The sequence below is a fragment of the Metopolophium dirhodum genome, chromosome 1 (genome assembly GCF_019925205.1).
Source record: "Metopolophium dirhodum isolate CAU chromosome 1, ASM1992520v1, whole genome shotgun sequence".
Lineage (NCBI taxonomy): Eukaryota > Metazoa > Arthropoda > Insecta > Hemiptera > Aphididae > Metopolophium > Metopolophium dirhodum.
In genome coordinates this window covers 159,170,708-159,180,480 of record NC_083560.1, presented here as the reverse complement: position 1 = coordinate 159,180,480, position 9,773 = coordinate 159,170,708, and the positions used below count along the sequence as shown (strand labels likewise).

Genomic DNA, 9,773 nt, shown 5'->3' with positions numbered 1-9,773 from the left:
CGACGCGAAGACTCCGCGTGGCCCTCTCTCGAATTTTCAAGGTCCGCGTGGGGATCACGGACACCGCCGCAACGAGCGGTGCTCTTCGCGCTCGCGTCCCTATCGCCCGGCTAGAGGATTCCAGGGACGTACAACGCTCACAGAGAAAAGAGAACTCTACCCAGATCCCCCGGCGGCTTCTTCGAGTTCATTCTGGTTACCCAGACGAGACAAAAGAGCCCCGAACACTAGGGAGCGGTTCCGCGTCGGGTTCCGGAATACGAACCGGATTCCCTCTCGCCCCAAGGGCGATTCGAAAACGCCTTCGCCCGTGGTACGAGGATCTCTCCCCGGGCTTAGGATCGACTGACTCTTGGACAACGGCTGTTCACAAGAAACCCTTCTCCACGGCAGCCCCCGAGGGCCCCTCTCGAGTATTTGCTACTACCACCAAGATCTGCACCGACGGCGGCTCCAGGCGGTCTCGCGACCTGCCCTTCGACGCACACCGCCGCGCCATCCTACTCGTCGAGGCTTGCCGGGACCGACCGCCGCGAGCGACGACCGGCCCCACTATGCCGTCGACGGCCGAGTATAGGCACGACGCTCCAGCGCCATCCATTTTCAGAGCTAGTTGCTTCGGCAGGTGAGTTGTTACACACTCCTTAGCGGATTCCGACTTCCATGGCCACCGTCCTGCTGTCATCAGCAACCAACGCCTTTCATGGTCTCTGAATACGCGTCGATTTCGGCGCCTTAACTCGGCGTTCGGTTCATCCCGCAGCGCCAGTTCTGCTTACCAAAAATGGCCCACTAAGCGCCTAGGGTTCCGTCGCCGGCTTCGCACGCGGTTCACGCGGTGTACCAGGTAAAGCCGGCGATCTCACCCATTTATAGTTTGAGAATAGGTTGAGGTCGTTTCGGCCCCAATGTCCTCTAATCATTCGCTTTACCGTATGAGACATCCTCCGTGTTACGAGCGTGTTGTTACCGCGCCGTACAGCGCGGAGTCCCACCGGCGTCCGTACGCCCGCGAACGGGCGGGACACATCGGCGCCAGCTATCCTGAGGGAAACTTCGGATGGAACCAGCTACTAGATGGTTCGATTAGTCTTTCGCCCCTATACCCAGCTCAGACGATCGATTTGCACGTCAGAATCGCTGCGGACCTCCATCAGGGTTTCCCCTGACTTCATCCTGGCCAGGCATAGTTCACCATCTTTCGGGTACCAACGTGTGCGCTAAGGGTGCGCCCTCGGACGGCCGAAGCCGACCTGGCGAAGACGCCCCCGGACTGCGGACCAGCGCGACTTTGAACGCCGGTGGGTTCGGTCGCTAGGCCATCGTCCGCACCGTAAACGGTTCACTTTCATTGCGCCAAACGTGGTTTTTCGTAAGATCACCGTTGACTCGCGCACACGTTAGACTCCTTGGTCCGTGTTTCAAGACGGGTCGGAAAGTAGCCCGAAATCGTCGCCGACCGACGGGACCCCGCCTGCGACGGGGCCGCGTCGACGGTTCTTGCCGTCGGGCGAGCCGACCAGGAGCACCAGGGTTCGGCGCGAACGGTCACGCCGAAACGCAACCGCCGCGACGAACGCCACCCAAGCCCTTCGGCCGGCGCCCAACGGGTCGCGACGTCCGCTAACCGAGCGAAAGATCCGGCCGGCGGTTAGACCGACCGTGAATTCGCCCGGCGGGGACTCGCGGGCTCTGTCCGTTTACACCCGAACAGTTTCACGTTCTTATGAACTCTCTCTTCAAAGTTCTTTTCAACTTTCCCTCACGGTACTTGTAAACTATCGGTCTCGTGGCCGTATTTAGCCTTAGATGGAGTTTACCACCAACTTCGGGCTGCACTCTCAAGCAACCCGACTCGAAGGCGCGGTCCGATCCCGGAACGCTGTGACGGCCTCTACTGGCCTGGCACCATCTGCGGGCCATGGCCCCGTTCAAGGGAGACTTGGACCGTCACGTGCGCCCCGGCAACGAGGCCGGCCCGTACGCCACAACTCCCATAGGTGCCGCGACACAAAAGTGCGCGGCGGGATTCGGCGATGGGCTTTTCCCTGTTCGCTCGCCGCTACTAAGGGAATCACGGTTGTTTTCTTTTCCTCCGCTTATTAATATGCTTAAATCCGGCGGGTAGTCCCGCCTGATCTGAGGTCGGAACGTATCGGTTTTTTTTTTTTTAAATTACACGGCAGCCTGCGGTCCGCGCTCCGCCCGTACGGTGACCGTCCGCGTCCGCGTCTCGGAAGCCGGAGAGGTCCGTGGACTCTCAGCCGACCCGGCCGCGCTCTCGCGCGGCGGGCGGACGGGGACGTGCCGTTTGACGACGCGAGAACCCGTGACTGTTTGCCGTCACAACTTGGGCGGACGACCGGAGGCGGCCGCGCGAGCGCGGTTTTCCACGGTCGAACCGCCAATCTCGCACCACCGGAGCGGCCGACGGGCGGGCGGACAGTCCCCGGGAGGACTGCCGCCGCCGTCGGACGCCTGCCGGCGGCGCATCGGTCTGGCCGAGTATCCGGTATACGACCCTCAGACAGGCGTGGCCCGGGACCCGCGGGTCACCGAGGCCGCAATGTGCGTTCGACTGGTCGATGTTCGTATAACCTGCGGATTACACGACGACGCGCAGATAGCTGCGGTCTTCATCGATCCACGAGCCAAGTGATCCGCTGTTCGGGGTCGGGTGTTTTTTTTTGTCGACGAAACTTCTACCGGCCACGCGCCGTGCGCGGACGCACGGCGGGGCCCGTATGGTCTTTCGACGTTAACCATCTTTCGGTCGACGCTCGGTCGGGGGTCGCGGCGCGCGGGCGGTCGGCGAGCTAGTCGCGAGCGCACGCGGCCACGGGGTCGGATTAGGCGCGCGCGAGACCGGCAAGTGCTGCCGGTACCGCGGGCCCGTCTCTAATGATCCTTCCGCAGGTTCACCTACGGAAACCTTGTTACGACTTTTACTTCCTCTAAACGGCCGATTTCGGTCATCTTCGCGATCGCGCGACGACCCAGCCCCCGAGGGGGCCGAATAACGCGCGTCCACTCCGAAGACCTCAATGCGACCGTTCAATCGGTAGTAGCGACGGGCGGTGTGTACAAAGGGCAGGGACGTAATCAACGCGAGCTGATGACTCGCGCTTACTGGGAATTCCTCGTTCACGTGGAAAAATTGCAAGCCACGATCCCTAAGCACGAAGGAGGTTCAGCGGGTTACCCGGAAGCCTGTCGGCCCAGGAATGTTAACACACGCTGATTCCTTCAGTGTAGCGCGCGTGCGGCCCAGAACATCTAAGGGCATCACAGACCTGTTATCGCTCAGTCTCGTGCGGCTATTTTCGTCCGCCGCCTGTCCCTCTAAGAAGAGTTTAAGCTCCTGGGAGCCGGCGGTAGCCCTAGTAACGTATCGTGATCCGCCGGCGACGGCCGCGAACACGGCGCGCTTCACCACGGAGCCCGACGCACGACGGACGCGCGCCGACCGGAGGTTGCCCCCCGGCCGACACACGCCCGCCGCACGCCGGGACGCGGATGGCGCGGCCGCGCTCGACGACCGCCGTGGACGACGGGCGAACGCGTTCGGGGATACCGGGCCGAGCCGACGGGTACGCGAACACGAACGGCCGAAACCGCCCGCGCCGCGCACACGCCGACCCGGGGTTACCCGCCTAGTTAGCAGGACAGAGTCTCGTTCGTTATCGGAATTAACCAGACAGATCGCTCCACCAACTAAGAACGGCCATGCACCACCACCCACCGAATCAAGAAAGAGCTCTCAATCTGTCAATCTTTCCGGTGTCCGGGCCTGGTGAGGTTTCCCGTGTTGAGTCAAATTAAGCCGCAGGCTCCACTCCTGGTGGTGCCCTTCCGTCAATTCCTTTAAGTTTCAACTTTGCAATCATACTTCCCCCGGAACCGAAAAGCTTCGGTTTCCCGGAAGCTGCCCGCCGGGTCGTTAATGAAACGCCGGCGGATCGCTAGCTGGCATCGTTTACAGTTAGAACTAGGGCGGTATCTGATCGCCTTCGAACCTCTAACTTTCGTTCTTGATCATACGAGAACGTACTTGGCAAATGCTTTCGCGTCAGTTCGTCTCGAGACGATCCAAGAATTTCACCTCTAACGTCTCGGTACGAATGCCCCCGCCCGTCTCTGTTGATCATTACCTCCGGTCCCGAAAACCGGCCCGGCGGGACGCGCGGGCGACTGGCGCCCGCGGCCCGGCGGCCCGCGCACGGAAACGCCCCGGAGGGCGATTTCGCGCGCCCGCGAAGGGCGGAGATGCGCGGGACCGAGGTCTTGTTCCATTATTCCATGCGACCAGTATTCAGGGCCTTTTGACGAGACGGCCGTGAAGCCGCCCCGCCAGATTTGAGCCTGCTTTGAGCACTCTAATTTGTTCAAAGTAAACGTGTCGGCCCGCCGACGGCAATCGGTGAAGATCACCGCGCAGCAAGATTGGAGTAGGCGGCCGCCGTCGTCGAACCCCGACGGCCGCGCGACGCGTGGCCGCGCGGCGCGCCGGAAGCCCGAGACACGTGTCCGCCTGCCGACAATACGTCCGGCCGACGTGCCGGTAACTAACACCCCGAGACGGCTGACGAGCGCGACGACGACCGCGCCGACGGGACACGTGGTCCCGCGACACGGCCGGCCGCGACACGACGGACCGCCAGGGTGGTCCGGCACCGCCCAGACACAGATCCGACTACGAGCTTTTTAACCGCAACAACTTTAATATACGCTATTGGAGCTGGAATTACCGCGGCTGCTGGCACCAGACTTGCCCTCCAATTGATCCTCGTTTAAAGGTTTTAAAGTGTTCTCATTCCGATTACGGGGCCTCGGATGAGTCCCGTATCGTTATTTTTCGTCACTACCTCCCCGTTCCGGGAGTGGGTAATTTGCGCGCCTGCTGCCTTCCTTGGATGTGGTAGCCGTTTCTCAGGCTCCCTCTCCGGAATCGAACCCTGATTCCCCGTTACCCGTTACCACCACGGTAGGCATGGAACCTACCGTCGACAGTTGATAAGGCAGACATTTGAAAGATGCGTCGCCGGTACGGAGACCGTGCGATCAGCTCGAAGTTATTCAGAGTCACCAGGTCTTTGCGCGGGCCGCGATCGGGACGCGCACGAAGCGCGCCGCGACGGGCCGGTTTTGATCTAATAAAAGCGTTCCTCCCGCGAGCGACGCCCGAGGGCGCCGCGACGGTCGGAACTCTGTCGGCATGTATTAGCTCTAGAATTACCACAGTTATCCAAGTAACTTGGGTACGATCTAAGGAACCACAACTGATTTAATGAGCCTTTCGCGGTTTCACCTTAATGCGGCTTGCACTGAGACATGCATGGCTTAATCTTTGAGACAAGCATATGACTACTGGCAGGATCAACCAGGGATCTCGGTTTTACAACAACTGCGTCCCGTGACGGATCCCCGCGGCGACGCCGACCAAGGGGCGACGACGACGCGGACACTCGTCTCGGGACGCGTGCGTCCGAGCGCCGGTCCGCCCGTGGGCGAGCCGACGCCGAGGAAGGTCGAAACGACCGTGACCGGTATACGGTCACGGCGCACGACCGACCGCGGTTCGAGTGGGATACGTGCGCGGACGGGCGCCCGTAAACCGCGCGCTTCGGTCGACGCGAGCGCCGCACTGAGCACCCGCAGAACGCGGGGCGACTGCGGCGGCGGTCGCGTGCGGTAGACCGAACACACGCGGAGAGCGAGCGCTCGCCCGACGCGACGTGACCCGTGCGTTGACGAGAGTCGGGGTTAGCGCGTACGCCGTCCGTTTTCAGCGGACGGAGAATTACCGCGCTAGCGCCTCTCGCCAGGTTTATAACGGCCCCCCAGCCGAGATCGTGGGGGAAGCCGGGACGCGACGCGAAGTCCGTCGTCCCGGGGCTTCGCCCCGGCGACCGCCGGGCACGGCGACGATGGCCGGCCGCGGCGGGAATGTTTTGGCGTCGAGAGCTCGTAACTTGCGGAACGGTAACGGGAGTCGTCATCGATTTTTGAAAAAAAACGATTTGCGCGTCGGAGGCCCACCGGAAGGCGGGCCTGCGACGCCGGTTGAGTTTTGCCACTCGGCGTGCGAGATGGGTCGGTCGCCGAAACTTGGACGGATACCATCGAAGGGCACTGGATTGCTGACCATTCCGAAGACTGGGGCAGACCGGTGCGCGGCGATGGACGCGTCGGCTTCGGCGTCGCCCGTGGCTTTGCTGTCGTACGTGATTGGCGATCGGACGCCGGCGGAACGCCGACGACCGAGTCGCTCACAAATTTACAAAATCTCGAGTTTCACAATGTGCGACGGGGGTATTCACGCGTAGTGGTACACCCGAGTCGAAGGAACTTCGCCATCACCGTGCGTAGCGGTTAGCCGAGAATCGAAAATCCGTCAATCACCGTGCGTAGCGGTTAGGCGAAAATCACAAAATCCGTGCGTAGCGGTACGGCCGCGGATAAAGGATTACCGATTTAAATGTCGCGGACACCGGTGTCCTATAGTACTCGGAACGTACGACGTGAACACGTCTCGGGTACGTCGAGATCGAACCAACGGTTAACGAGTTATTGCACACGGAAAAACTACGTTCGAAAAGTTGAATTCGAAATCGTGTCGACGGACATCGCCGGGGCTGCCGTCATGTGCACCACCCCCGGCACCGACGAATAACCGAGGACGTCGAGTGAAAAAAAAAAATCGAATTTTCACACACGGTGGTCCGTGCGACGAGACGGTACGGCGGGCGCGCAGCTCGGCGACGGTAATCACCCCTGTAACGTCGCGGTCAGCGCAGAAATTCTACGCGGTAAAGGTTTTCGGCAAAGGGGGATATCCCTGGACAACGACTCTGCGGTCTGCCCGTGATGAACGGTACGGTCGATGTCACCGGCAAACCGTGAAAACGGTTGACCGAGACCCCGCCGTCGGAATACAGTCAATCACAGTGCGTAGCGGTTAAGCGAAAATCAAATATCGGTCTATCTCCGTGCGTAGCGGTACGGCCGCGGATAAAGGATTACCGATTTAAATGTCGCGGACACCGGTGTCCTATAGTACTCGGAACGTACGACGTGAACACGTCTCGGGTACGTCGAGATCGAACCAACGGTTAACGAGTTATTGCACACGGAAAAACTACGTTCGAAAAGTTGAATTCGAAATCGTGTCGACGGACATCGCCGGGGCTGCCGTCATGTGCACCACCCCGGCACCGACGAATAACCGAGGACGTCGAGTGAAAAAAAAAAATCGAATTTTCACACGCGGTGGTTCGGACACGGTCACGGGGACGCCGCCGCGCACCAAGGGCGACTCCGCGCCTCGCCCGTCGAGGAAAAATATTTCCGCGTACGGCACTCCGAGTCCGCGGGACGTAATAATTCTTTACGTTAGTCCACCTCGCACCCGTCGAACGCCGACCAGACAAAAATCGGCAATCGATGAAGGGCACAGTGTCCACGGATCCGGTCACGGGGACGCCGCCGCGCACCAAGGGCGACTCCGCGCCTCGCCCGTCGAAGAAAAATTTTTCCGCGTTCGGCACTCCGAGTCCGCGGGACGTAATAATTCTTTACGTTAGTCCATCTCGCACCCGTCGAACGCCGACCAGACAAAAATCGGCAATCGATGAAGGGCACAGTGTCCACGGATCCGGTCACGGGGACGCCGCCGCGCACCAAGGGCGACTCCGCGCCTCGCCCGTCGATGAAAAATATTTCCGCGTACGGCACTCCGAGTCCGCGGGACGTAATAATTCTTTACGTTAGTCCACCTCGCACCCGTCGAACGCCGACCAGACAAAAATCGGCAATCGATGAAGGGCACAGTGTCCACGGATCCGGTCACGGGGACGCCGCCGCGCACCAAGGGCGACTCCGCGCCTCGCCCGTCGAGGAAAAATATTTCCGCGTACGGCACTCCGAGTCCGCGGGACGTGCTCGCCGAATGCCCGCACCGAATAATACCGGTAAACCACATCCACTTGCCGTATTAATATTTTACGTTAGTCCACCTCGCACCCGTCGAACGCCGACCAGACAAAAATCGGCAATCGATGAAGGGCACAGTGTCCACGGATCCGGTCACGGGGACGCCGCCGCGCACCAAGGGCGACTCCGCGCCTCGCCCGTCGATGAAAAATATTTCCGCGTACGGCACTCCGAGTCCGCGGGACGTAATAATTCTTTACGTTAGTCCACCTCGCACCCGTCGAACGCCGACCAGACAAAAATCGGCAATCGATGAAGGGCACAGTGTCCACGGATCCGGTCACGGGGACGCCGCCGCGCACCAAGGGCGAGGCGCGGAGTCGCCCTTGGTGCGCGGCGGCGTCCCCGTGACCGGATCCGTGGACACTGTGCCCTTCATCGATTGCCGATTTTTGTCTGGTCGGCGTTCGACGGGTGCGAGGTGGACTAACGTAAAGAATTATTACGTCCCGCGGACTCGGAGTGCCGTACGCGGAAATATTTTTCATCGACGGGCGAGGCGCGGAGTCGCCCTTGGTGCGCGGCGGCGTCCCCGTGACCGGATCCGTGGACACTGTGCCCTTCATCGATTGCCGATTTTTGTCTGGTCGGCGTTCGACGGGTGCGAGGTGGACTAACGTAAAATATTAATACGGCAAGTGGATGTGGTTTACCGGTATTATTCGGTGCGGGCATTCGGCGAGCACGTCCCGCGGACTCGGAGTGCCGTACGCGGAAATATTTTTCCTCGACGGGCGAGGCGCGGAGTCGCCCTTGGTGCGCGGCGGCGTCCCCGTGACCGGATCCGTGGACACTGTGCCCTTCATCGATTGCCGATTTTTGTCTGGTCGGCGTTCGACGGGTGCGAGGTGGACTAACGTAAAGAATTATTACGTCCCGCGGACTCGGAGTGCCGTACGCGGAAATATTTTTCATCGACGGGCGAGGCGCGGAGTCGCCCTTGGTGCGCGGCGGCGTCCCCGTGACCGGATCCGTGGACACTGTGCCCTTCATCGATTGCCGATTTTTGTCTGGTCGGCGTTCGACGGGTGCGAGATGGACTAACGTAAAGAATTATTACGTCCCGCGGACTCGGAGTGCCGAACGCGGAAAAATTTTTCTTCGACGGGCGAGGCGCGGAGTCGCCCTTGGTGCGCGGCGGCGTCCCCGTGACCGGATCCGTGGACACTGTGCCCTTCATCGATTGCCGATTTTTGTCTGGTCGGCGTTCGACGGGTGCGAGGTGGACTAACGTAAAGAATTATTACGTCCCGCGGACTCGGAGTGCCGTACGCGGAAATATTTTTCCTCGACGGGCGAGGCGCGGAGTCGCCCTTGGTGCGCGGCGGCGTCCCCGTGACCGTGTCCGAACCACCGCGTGTGAAAATTCGATTTTTTTTTTTTCACTCGACGTCCTCGGTTATTCGTCGGTGCCGGGGTGGTGCACATGACGGCAGCCCCGGCGATGTCCGTCGACACGATTTCGAATTCAACTTTTCGAACGTAGTTTTTCCGTGTGCAATAACTCGTTAACCGTTGGTTCGATCTCGACGTACCCGAGACGTGTTCACGTCGTACGTTCCGAGTACTATAGGACACCGGTGTCCGCGACATTTAAATCGGTAATCCTTTATCCGCGGCCGTACCGCTACGCACGGAGATAGACCGATATTTGATTTTCGCTTAACCGCTACGCACTGTGATTGACTGTATTCCGACGGCGGGGTCTCGGTCAACCGTTTTCACGGTTTGCCGGTGACATCGACCGTACCGTTCATCACGGGCAGACCGCAGAGTCGTTG

At 60.5% G+C, this 9,773-nt stretch overlaps 2 non-coding genes across 2 annotated transcripts in view; both read right to left on the bottom strand.

Annotated features, from left to right (window-relative positions):
- The window catches only part of LOC132937690 (large subunit ribosomal RNA), a 4,194-nt gene extending 2,046 nt beyond the window's left edge, over positions 1-2,148 (bottom strand). The window contains exon 1 of the ribosomal RNA XR_009663786.1: positions 1-2,148. This exon is cut by the window's left edge and continues 2,046 nt beyond it. This is a non-coding gene — a ribosomal RNA (large subunit ribosomal RNA).
- Positions 2,149-2,517: 369 nt separating this feature from the next.
- Positions 2,518-2,675, bottom strand: LOC132937595 (5.8S ribosomal RNA). The gene has a single exon (XR_009663718.1). It is a non-coding gene; the product is annotated as a 5.8S ribosomal RNA (ribosomal RNA).
- Positions 2,676-9,773: the final 7,098 nt, after the last annotated feature.